The 12,750-nt window shown below is 37.2% G+C and overlaps 1 protein-coding gene across 10 annotated transcripts in view; it reads left to right on the plus strand.

Annotated features, from left to right (window-relative positions):
* Positions 1-12,750, plus strand: part of NRG3 (neuregulin 3) — a 1,051,311-nt gene that overhangs the window by 495,627 nt on the left and 542,934 nt on the right. The gene's annotated exons all lie outside the window — the stretch shown is intronic.

A 12,750-nucleotide genomic window follows, 5' to 3' on the forward strand; every position in this document is an offset into this window, starting at 1 on the left:
TCCCAGGACCCTGAGATCATGACCTGAGCCGAAGGCAGAGGTTTTAAACCACTGAGCCACCCAGGTGCCCCAGAGATGAGCTTCTTTAAAGCTTTCTTGAGCTAGGGGAAAATGTTTTGGAAATAGTTCTTTATTGTGCATATATAATAGGGAATTAGTAATTTCGAAGGTTAAGATGCCAGTTCCCATAAGTGAAGTCTATTAAAGTTAATTTTATAGGGTCTGAGTTAATATGATATATATGATATATATGATATAATCATATCATATATCATATACAATATGATTGTAGGAGAAAGAACCCCAATTTCTGCATTTCCATACCATGGACAAGTCCGTGAGCTCCTTGAGATTCCAACAGACTCCTCATTTTTCCATCCCTGTCAGCACACAACGGGGTTCTGGAACAGGGAGGCTGCTTAACAATGATTTGCTGTGGATGAATGAATTAAATCTTTTTTTCAGTCATCCAATAAATTTTGCTTAAGTCTCTGCTAAACTGACATAGGAGCTGAATCAAAAGTGATAAGTGAAGGAGACACAGTCTCTTGAAACCAAATGATGATGAAGCTCTCTAAAGGAGATAGTGATGGTGTTGTGGTTGAAGACACAAGGATACTAAGCAAAGTGACAGGCCCTCACATGAGTGGTCAAAAGAAGCCTCTCTTGGCAACTGATTAATACAATATGTGAAGGAGAAACAAGAAGGGCGGGAAGAGACTTGAAGGATGGATGGACAGCAGAGAGAAGAATGTCCAAGGGAAAGCAGCCTGGCCAAAGACCCTGTGCTGGGAGTGATTTGGCTCATTTGAGATCCCGGAGGATAGCCACGGTGGTTGGAACACAGTGAGGGAGCATAGAACAGGAAGAGATAATATTTTAAAGGCAGGGGAGAGTTTTTTTGTTTTTTTTTTTAAAACACCTTTCCTAGTTTTAATCTCAGCTTTATTGTTTGGAAGAATTATTAAGGCCTTTTGCAAATAATTGGACCCTGTAAGTTTAATTTATAAAACTAAGTTCAAGAATATTAGTGTCTCTGATTTGGATAGATGGGCTTGAGCTCGATTTTTCTACTTTTAGCTCCACTATTAGCTCTGAAATATGGTACAGTAAAATAATTTGTATTACTCTATTTATAATAATATCTAGGTCAATATTGTCAAAATGTAAGGAGTTAGGAGAATGAGGTGATGACTCAAATATCATTTTGGCCAACGTACCACATTGCTAAGGACATCTCTGGGGAGGGAGAAATTAACAAGGGGGCTTGAAGAATTGATGCTCTACCTATCTTAATTATCTAGCTCACAACTATATTGTTAAATCATACACTCAAAATATTAAGGGCCTCAGGATAGTAGATGAGGACAAAAATCTTTCTGTTGCTCATGAAGAATGTCTGTGTCCTCTGACAAATGAATCAGTATAACAAAGAGGAAACAATTCAGTAGCAACAATAATGATACACACCAGCAAAGTAGAAAGAGACTGGCTCAGGCAAGTTAAATGACATTGTCAGGGTCTCACTCTAAGTTCATGGCAAAGCAAGTCCTCTGCAAATTGTGTCTTCACCTCATTAAGTAGCTTGTGAATTCCATGTCAGGTGCTCAGAGGTAATACTCATAAAAGTGAGAATGACCGCCTTTTAAAGGTTTCACACCTCTCTTGATGCATGGTGAGCTTGGAGTGCTGTGGTTACCCAGGAATACAGATAAAGCAGATCTTGATTGCCCAATTTGGAGACAAAAAAGATGAGACTCCAAGAGGTAAAATGACTTACCTAACATTATGCACCCAATAAGGAGGTGAAGTAGAATACTGTATTCTAGATTCTAAGGATTTTTTTTTCTTACAAATATCTGGAGTCCATAAGAATCATCATTAATTTTGTAAGCTTAGGAATTTGTTGACTTAGCAATTTGAGCTATTTTACAGTGAGACCGGTACTGTGTTTTTCTAATCAAAGAATAAATTGGAATCTTTTCTCCTATGACTTATCTCTAGGATGTAATTAATTATCATGGGCATTTTGTTTCCAGAATTCAAATCAGGGTGTCCTTCTTATCATTATTATTGTTATTATTTTGGCATCCAAGATATGTCTCGATGCCCCCCTACTTCCTTTCCTTGTTCTGCTATCCCTGATAGCCTTCTTTAAAGATGCCCAGTCTTTTTTTCTTTTGACTCTGTGTCAATTTTTAGATGATCATTACAAGGAATAGTTTTGGGAAAGTAGCTTAGATAGTGGTTGACAAAGACATAAAAGGGAAATGGAAGTGGACAATTAAAATTGGAATCTCACAGGCATGAACCATACTTTTTAATGGCCTTTTCATCTTTAAGTGTCTTGAACAAGAATTGCTTTCTTAAAGTATGTGCACTGTGGGTAGGATGCAAAAGCAATTCACCCTAATAGAAGGGCACAGGGGTGATGAAATTTGTTTTTCTCGTAGATGACCCTGAGTTTAAAGCCTGACTCTGTTACTTGCTAACTCGTGATTGGGCGACAGTTTAATAACCTCTGTGTGGCAGTTAACTCATCTGTAAAATGGGAACGATGATCACAGAGCTCCATGATTGACTTAGATCAAAGCTAGATACTGTAATTGCTGTCTTATACTTATAACTGTTATATAATGAGTGCTTACCCTCTGCTGGGCAATCTAAGTGGAGCTGGGAATTCAATGGGGAATAAGAAATAAGGTTCCTCTCCTCAGGAACCTTAACTTGTGTAGAGTACACAAGTTAAAATCTTAAAAAAGCAAAATAATAGTGGATCCTGAATTGTTTTTAGAAAGAAACAATCAGGTGCTAATACAGAGAACACAGAGCACAGGTAGTTAGAGAGAGTGGTTAGGGAAAGCTTACTGAGAGGATGTTGAGACAAACCCCTAAAAGAGTACACATCAGGAGATCAAACATTGCAGGCAAAGCTGTTTCAGCTTAAGGCATAGCCCATGCAAGGTCTTTGAGATATGACTAGAAGTTCATTCCCTCCCAGTCTCCATCTAACCTACAAGTGTGATGTGCTATGTGTGGACACAGGTTCTGTATTTGTGGATGTATAAGGCATGGGGTCTTTCCCATGATCGTGATCATCAGGTCCTCTATCTCCCAAGAAGTGCTGATCGTGTATACTGGCAACAATTTACTCCTAACATTAGGGTTTTTTAAAAATAACTTTATTGAGTTATGATTGGTATGCAAGACTGCATATATTTAATGTGTACAGTTGGATGAGTTTTGTAGAGGTGACTTAATCCTGTAAACTCAGAATAAATACAGTAATGAAAATTTGTATAACTTTAACTTCCCTTCTCTGGTGGTGAAGGGACCTTCATTTTTTTGGTGTGATAATTCATGAAAAATAAAATAGGGATGAACAAGAACGAATGTTCTGGGACAAGATGGTCCTTTTTAAAAAGCCTAATATTGAAGGCTATGCAAGTGTTATCTTTGTGTTCTAAAATTCAGATGGGTTTGCTTAGGATTGACATTTTCTTAAGGAGTTCATGGTTATAATTCAGCCCTCTTCAGGTGAATAATGGATGTGCCCTTGGCAGATAAGATCAGCTAGTTCATGAAATGGATCAATTTAGCACCAGAGGTGTCTTTTTATACAATGACAGGTAGTTAAATTTACAAAATTATTACTATTACAAAGTTATAATTCATTTCTTGATGAAAGTTTTAGGAATATGTTGACTACTCTTAAGGAAGGAAGTAGACAAAATGAAATTCAGCATTGTATTGATTTCCACTTTTACTCATTTATTGACTCTTGGGGTTTGGTTATGTGGCATTTGCTAAATAAGCACCTGTTCCAGGAGAGCTTTTGAGCCAAATATTTAGGTAAGATACAATGATAGTAACAATACAAGAGAGAAAAAGTCATGTGCTTAAGCATGGTACCATATTTCAAGGAGGGAGATGTTATTTATTGGCGAGAGTTCATGGAAAACTTTAGACTAGAAAATCTGTGAGCTGATAAATCATGTGTTATACCGATAGGGTGAAGATACTTTTCCATACGTGGAAATTTGACGTTTGGAAATGGAATAAGTGTCTATGTATAACCCCATAAGGACATGTTTTTTGCTTTGACTAGTAGAAGGTGTACCTGGAGGGAAATAATAGGAAATGGGAAAAGAAAGGTAGCACCATAATAGGGATGTCCCTATAATAGAAGACCTTGTATATCAAGAGGACAAGTTCAGGAAGTTTTTAGAATTCAGTCTAGAAATTATGTAAGAGTTTACTGTCAGAAAGAAAATTTTTGGAGTAATAAGATTGTCTACCAGTTACTGCAATAATTAGGTCCAAAGTAAAGCATTTCCAAATTAGATGTATCCTTTTTATTTGCATTGAACCACACTTCATTAACTATATATCAAACACATGGCAGGCTAACAATTTATTTTATAGTGGCATGTAAGCATACAGCGGTTGAAGGAAACTCTTGCTGGCTTAGAAAATGCTTTTATTTACATTTTCAAACATAGTTATAAATAATAAATTAGTACTCCATTAAGAATACGGCAGATCAGGCTTTGACTGAGGAGGGTAAAGAAAAGGAACCAGAGTCTGGATGAACAAAGGATTGAGCTGGAGAGAAAAACTGCCTAAGCCGATTAGAATATAAACAGTCAACATTCTTTTGTGAGCAACCTGTAATATAAAACATGTCCTCCGTTTGTGCTAGCTGATGAGTAGTCTGGATGGGTCATTTCAAAGAAAATAAAATCTTCTTCACTGTGTCCTTGTTTTAGTTCCTACGGTCGCATAACACATTATTATCAGACTGAGTGTATGAAACTACAACTTTTATTCTGCTCGTGATTTTGTGGCTCATGAACTCAGGAAGGGCCTGAGGGGGCAGTTTTCTCCTGGGATTCCTCAAGCAGTTACAGGAAGATCCGATCTAACTGCTGTTATCTGAAGTCTTGATGGGGCTGAATGTCTGAGAGGGCTTGCTCAAGTGGCTTCCTCAGGTGGCTGGCAGTTGATGCTGTTGTCTGCTGGGAGCTCAGCTGGTGCTGTCAACCAAAATACCTTCTTGTGCCCTCTTTAGCTTGGTAGTCTTAAAATAATCAGCCTTCTTCTATGGAGATTGGCTTCCCCCTGAGCAAGCATCCCAAGGGAACTAGGGGGAAGGGCCTACCCACCCAGACACAGGCAGAGGGAAAATAAAGCCCACTTTCTGACGAGATGAGTGCTAAAGAATTTGTGGCCATTAAAAGATCTGCAATGGTTCTTATTCTTACCAAACATAAACTGATAATTTGCTGAGTAGATTCAGTTTAAATATTTGAAGTGAAAAGCCAACTATTAATTTATTTCCAGTAAAAGTTCTTTGAGTTTCTTTGTATCTAGTGGTAACTAAAATCAGAAATATGCCATATTTCATTGACTCGATGATGCAATCTATTTTATGACATAAGATTATTTTATTTATCACTCAGAGAGAAAACAGTCACACTCACCTGTTATTAAACTAATTCCATAGTGCTAATACATGCAAAATATTATTTTAGAATGGGTGAAATAATATTCTGACTTTCAGAAATATAACCGTGAACTCTTTTTTTTTTCTTTTTGAGCTATAATTCACTTACCACAAAATTAACCCTTTGAAAGTGTACAAAGTGTTGGTGATTTTGATATGTTCGTAAGATGCCACAACCATCAAAACTACCTAATTGTAAAACGTTGTTTGTCCTGTTCACCCAAAAAAACCCCACACCTATGAGCAATTACTTTCTATTTCCCTCTTCCTAAAGCCCCTAGCAACCACTAATCTATTTTCTGTTTATACATTTGCCTTTCCTGAATATTCCACATAAATTGACTCATATAATATGTAGCCTTTTCTGCCTGGCTTTTCTCCTGTTGTAGCATATATCTCTGTACTCTTGTGGTCTTCATTATCAATACTTCCATTAAGAAGGGTCCTCGATGTATACATTTAGAATGCAGTAATGAGTAAGAAGATGTGTACATATCCATATTGAGAAATTGTTCACAAAACTTGATTTAAGTGGAAAGACAAAGGGAAATAATTTATAATCTGATCAGGCAACAGAAAACTGGCATTTTGAGGGCTTTGGTAGTTTGGTTTACATGGGCAGAAAAGTTGCTGTCTGCTTCAGGGACATGATTGGAAAGAAGTGGTATTAGGGGGGACATCTGCAGGCCAGGTGAGACAGCTGAGCTGAGCATTGTGGGGAAAAAGAAAAAGGGAATGGAGGAAGGAATGATTTTATCAAATGCAATCTGATTGATTATCTTAATTATCTTAATTCAAAACAAGTTCTCCTTGGGAGGAAAGGAAGCTGAGGAAGCTGTGATCAAAAATTTAAGTAGTACAACTGGAATGAGCGGGACTCAAACTGAGTAACTTTGGGCATGTCTCTGAACCTCTGTTGTCCTCAGACATCCAGGAAGGGCATCGTCAACCACAAAGGTCCAGACCAACTGATATTTAATTGCTCCACTCTTTGATTATTGTTCCTCTAGGAAATTCCCTCCTAGTCTTTAGACTGAACATCCTTTATAAGAAAACTCTGGCATCTCTCTTAAGTTCTCAGCCACCAAGCATTTCCTCTGAGTTTAACTATTGGGAATGAGTCCTTCACCAAAGTATACAAAAAAGGCCAGGGCATGAAAAAGGCTATTTCTCTTGGCATTTTGTGTTCTGATCACTTTTTGGCTATGTAGATATTTGGTTAAGATGAACAGAGGGATTAAAGATAGGTCCTTGGACTATTGGAAATTCTATGTGATGGGTTTTATGTCATAAAGACTTTAATTGTAGTAAGACGGTAATAAAAATGAGGTAAAATTGTGTGACAAAGAAAGAAATAGAGAAGTAAAATAGAGGTCACAGTTCAATTTCCACATGATAGGGAGAAATTTATTTTATTAATCAAAATGAAATCAAGAAGAGTAGTGAGTCCAAGGTATGGTGCCCTAGGGTGGTACAGGAACCAGCAGTGTGAATTTTAGAGTTCATGTAAATGACCTTTTTTTTTTAGTTGAAATACAGTTGGCATACAATGTTACATTCATTTCAGGTGTACAGTATAGTGATTCGACAACTATATATGTTAGGCTTAAATGACCATTTTTATAATGTTAGCAGTTGTGTATTAATATTTTATAGGAAATAAATAACACCACAAATTTATGAATTTATGGTTATATTTCTTAGGAGTAGGCAAATAAAAATAGGGAGTTTCTTTAATTTCAACTTAATGAAAGATATCTTATTATTAATAAATAGATATGGCCAAAATCATAAACAGAAGAAGGCATAAAATGTGGATGTAACAGTAAAGCTTCTCCAGAGAAACAGAAGCAATAGGGTGTGTGTGTGTGTGTGTGTGTGTGTGTGTGTGTGTGTGAAGAGAGATTTGTTTTATGAATTAATTCATAGGATTGTGAGGGCTAACACGTCCAAAATCTCTACAACAATCCAGTAGGCTGTAAACTCGGGCAATTCTATGGTATAGTCTTGAGGCAGAATTCCTTCTTCTAGGGGAGTCAGTTCTAGCTCGTAAGGCCTTCAACTGATTGGATTGAGACTCACCCACATTAATTATCAAGGATATTCTTCTTTAAGTCAACTACTGATAAATATCAATCACATTGGCAACAGACCTTCATAGAAATATCAGACTAGTGTTTGACCAAACAACTGGGCACGGTGGCCTAGCCAAACTGACAAAAAAATTAACTCTCACAGTGGGAAATGTTCATAGAGAGATTAGATTTGCAAATGTTGATTTGTGTGATTGTGGATCATAAGGTGGGAGATTTTCAGCAGAGTTTTAGAAATGAAAGTGATTCATGAGCAATCAATCTGCCTTCACATATTCACCCATTTTTATTCAGAAAATCACTTAGTCTGGAAATTTTCCTTCATACAGTTGCATGTCCTATTGTTAATGGGAGAAGTATTTCAAGGGCTTTCCTGTTGCGTTCATTTTATAGAGCTCTGTTGCAGCATTACCTTGTAAACATCTACCATAAAGGTTTGCTTGTGATTACTCTTAATTCGTATTCAGATGAAAGCAAAGAGAAGGAAAAATACACAAGCAGGAGTCTTGTAATTATGCTACATAAAATTATTAGGCAATTTAGAAAATTGTTAGTGGGAAACTGCCCATCATGCCTAAAAATAATTTTGATTTTGATGTACAGCATGTAATGTAAGAATGATTGTAGGGAAACCACACTATTATTTTTCCCATAATTATTGAAACACATTTGAGTTTGCTTTAAAGAAAGTGATATCTTTCTAAAGTTGAGTCTTTCCAGTCAAGAGAATACTTGTTTTGGCTCTGTGATGAAGTTCATTTTCCAAGGCTTGACTTTCTGTGAACTGTAAAAAGTGTTAGAACAAGAAAGAATAATTAATTATGTCCTTTCCCCCCTTACATTAAAACTGAAAAATAAAAACAGTGAGATATTTTCCTGCAAACTGAAGTATATGTATTTTAGGCATATTCAAGTAATTTGTGGGCTTATCTGTTTTCTTTGGTGTAGAAAAACTTTTGGCTAGTATTTTTGGCGTATAGTTGTTTATACAGATAATTGTCAATACACTGATAAATACGTTTTATTAAAAGATCATGAACATGTTACCTCTCAGTTCCTGTGTTAGATGGCTTCTTGCAAATTTTTTTAGCTGAGACAGTCAATATTTAATCAGGGCACATCTTTCAAGGGTTCAGAGCATACTACATTGGCTGTTGAATGTGGTTAATTTGAATAAATCTATTACAAATCAATGTTCAGTAGTATTTCAAGAACTATTAAATGTAGCTTTCAGGATAAAGTTCAAGCTCTTTAGTATGGCATATCTAGTTGACCTATTTTGGAATGCTTGTCCTAACTTGAGCTCCTTATAGGGAAATTAGCTCTGCCCTTTAACTCCTGTCTACACCTTGTAATTCTGCACACTCTAGCATAACAAAGAGAACCAAGGAAGGGTAGCACCACCAAACAAATTCGCCTTCGCAGCAGTTTGAGCTGTGAGACGAAGCAATTGTAGTAGATTTTTATAGGGTGACAACCTGTAAGGGTTGGCAGGCATGTCAATTCATGTGTAGTATTAAAGGGTTCTCCAGAGAGTGGAGAGAGTGGAGAAAGATAAGGACTATCTGGGTCCCCAGAGAGGGTCAGTTTCTTTGGGGCCCAAATGGTAAGACACCCCCTCCCTTTCCTTTACTTGGCAAGATGAAATTCATTGCTCTCAATGGGAAACTTATAAAGCTCTTTATGCTTTAGTCTTGATCTGTCTTCTCAGCTTAATTTACTGAGATCCCTTATACCCCACCTCCAACACATCCTGATCTTCTCAGTGGTTCCTGAGTGAATCCTGTTCTCTTACTGCTGCAGGTCATTGCATAGGGAAGGATGCCTTCGGTGTAAAAGGTGATATGGAATCTAAATTCACCTCCAGACCCTGGGTGGGTAGGCTGTATGATCTTATGCAGATTACTTTAACCCTCAGATTTCTGATCTCTGAAATGGAGAAAATAGCACTTAACTTGGAAGGCTTTCAGCGTAATTAAATGAGACATTACCCTCATAGCCCCCATTATGGTGCCCAACACTTTAATCACCAAGTACCTTCTAGTGCTATTTTTGTGTCTTTGAGGCAGATGCTAATTCATCTTTTAAGATCAGTTCAATCATTTCCTGATGCAGTCTCCAGAGTCACTCATTCTTTCCCCTCAGCTCTGTGAAAATCTAGTTATAAATATTTATATGCTTGGTGGCATCATATAGTTATCTGTTTACAGATTTCTCCAAAATTAAAAAAGCACATTTTTATGGTTCTCTGAAAATACAGGTGAAGGAAACTTATAAAACTGTAGTGCCCAGGGACGCCTGGGTGGCTCAGTTGGTTGGACGACTGCCTTCGGCGCAGGTCATGATCCCGGAGTCCCGGGATCGAGTCCCGCATCGGGCTCCCAGCTCCACGGGGAGTCTGCTTCTCTCTCTGACCTTCTCCTCGCTCATGTTCTCTCTCACTGTCTCTCTCTCAAACAAATAAATAAAATCTTTAAAAAAAAAAAAAAAAAAAACTGTAGTGCCCAGAGGTAGACCTGATCCAATCAGAGATGTGCCAGTAAGGGATGCTTGAATTGAGAGCCAAGGATTGAGTAGTGACAAAGGAAGAAGAGAATTGTATTCTTGGCAAAACATTTGGAAATGCATTCCAGGGAAAACATGTGCAAAGAAAGAACGTGGTGAAGATAAGGGTCTGAAAGGAAGTTCAGTACAGCTGAGAAGGGGAGGTTGACCCATGTAGAGGCAGGACTTTGTCAGGCACATTAAACAATATTTCACCCTAAAAATAAGGGTAATTGTGCTTCTTACTGAGTACATCTTACATGCCAGAATCTCTTTGAAGCCTTCAAATACATTAGCTTTTGCAATTGCCAGTGACCCTCTAAGGTGGATGCTATTATAATCTCAGTACAGAAGAGGCAACCGAGGCACAGGCATATGAAAGTACTGCCATAAGGTTTCCAGGGAATTGTAGAAACTGAGTACATACTCACATAGTCAGGCTCCAGTCTGGATGTCCGATAGAGAACTGTTGGGCAGGGGGGCGAGAGGGGATGCTGGTCGACCAGCCAGCCTGATCCCTGAAGACATCCGAATGATCCACGATGATATTTAGACTGGAAGAGTGAGAGAGAATTATTTTGTGGAAGCAAATTTCAGTTTTTCCAGAACACCCTGAAGTGAAGGCTTTGGATTGAAAAGAAGGTTGTAAATTACTATCAGAATTAGTCATTTTAGTGATTGAAACATTTCAGGGACAAATATGCCATGCCATACCTTGATGGGAAGAACTATTTGAGAGAAATGACTGCCAGTTTCTCCAGTGTACAGGAGACCTAAAATAAGGGTCTAAACCCCTAAAATAGGGATTTAAAGGGAAAGGCAATCCACCTTATCCCAGGTGGGGCCTGGGAGGTTATAAACAACCAAGGTTTGGGAGGATCTTTGAAACTTAATTAGCTTTTACATGTAAACTAGCAAGACCAAATCACCCTCAGGTTAGATATTTGAGAAGCTTTGTATTAATATGGAAAATCTACTCTATATTGCAAAGGTAGAGCAGACACAATAACAAAAAGGAATTAATTTATGCAGGTCAGAAGGCGCTGTAGGAATCTATGTTTGCAGCATTCATTGGGAGTGTTTGTGTTTTACAGATGATTGTTGGTGGTGGAAGAAGTCATAATGTTGAGAATATGTTTAATGCCTTTATTTCTAGCTTTAATTTATGAAAAAAGCTCAACTTTAAAGACTACAATGCAGTCAGATGTTTAAGCCTAACAAACTCTCCCCAGAGATTTACTGAGCTCCTTCTTCAGATGAAAAATAATTTCTGTAATCAGTGGTCTCTGAAACACCAAACCAATTAATTTGTGCATTTTTATGGATATAATTAGGGAACCAAACACACTGAACTTAATACTTTAGGGATAAGCTATGGGCATCACTGATGTTTACAAGGAAGTACAAGTATTATGTCTTAAACTAGACTATTTTCCATTGTTGGACTATCCTGATTTTATGAGATAATCTATTTTTTAAAAATGGAAACCCATTGATTTCCCATCATTACTTCAGAAAAGATCCATAATGTTTATTATTATTATATATATTTTTTTTTAAGGCAAACTGGGCCACCAAGAAATCAGAATGATTGTGGATAATGGAAGTCACATTTAAACATTTCTAAAACACCTCACTGTGTTTTCAAGTGTAGATCCTGGTTGGGTTTGGAATAAGGCATTTTCTTTGATCACTTGCCTAAAACAGGAACTAAGAGCCACAAGGCCACTCCTGTTTTTTAGGTGCTGATATGGAGGCTCAGAAAAGCTTATTAATTTACTGCATTCATACTAGTTACTAAAGTTAATATTATTCCAGTTAGGTAGGTAGCCTAGTAGCATATAAGTTATTTTAAAAACTTAATTTTTTTCACCTGTACAGAAAGGCTTCAGCATTCAATAATTAACTGAGTATTTCTCTATTGTTCTTATATGTTCTTAAAGAAATATAATCCTAGGGGCGCCTGGGTAGCTCAGTGGGTTGGGCCTCTGCCTTCGGCTCAGGTCATGATCCCGGGATCCTGGGATCGAGCCCCACGTCGGGCTTTCTGTTCAGCGGGGAGCCTGCTTCCTCTTCTCTCTCTGCCTGCCTCTCTGCCTACTTGTGATCTCTGTCAAATAAATAAATAAAAATCTTAAAAAAAAAAGAAATATAATCCTTATATATGTTCTTAAAGAAATATAATTCTTTCATGGAAATAGATACATTTTGAAATCCTGTATTTTTATTTACATGTTACTTCTATGAAAGAACTGTATGCTCATCAAAAAAAAAGGTAGAAATAGAGATTTTTTAAAACAGAAAAAAATGGCTATGTAGTTCTAGAACCCATTGAAATACAGTAATAGTATCTTAATTTCCAGCCTTGTACATGTTTGCCTCCAATTTTTTCACTATATTTTGTATTATTTTAGATTTGCTTAGAGAATTATAATATCTATATGAGGTAATTTGTATGGTCAGAAACTCAGTTCAAACAGACTAACACACTTACAGGAACTATTGGTCTATGTCGTTCTCCTGGCAAGGTTAGATCCAGCAACTCAAAGGAAGTCTCCAAAACCTCATATTTTTATCATACTTTTTCTTCCTTTCTAAGCAAATGCC

This window comes from Mustela erminea, chromosome 14, assembly GCF_009829155.1.
Source record: "Mustela erminea isolate mMusErm1 chromosome 14, mMusErm1.Pri, whole genome shotgun sequence".
In the NCBI taxonomy this organism is placed as follows: domain Eukaryota; kingdom Metazoa; phylum Chordata; class Mammalia; order Carnivora; family Mustelidae; genus Mustela; species Mustela erminea.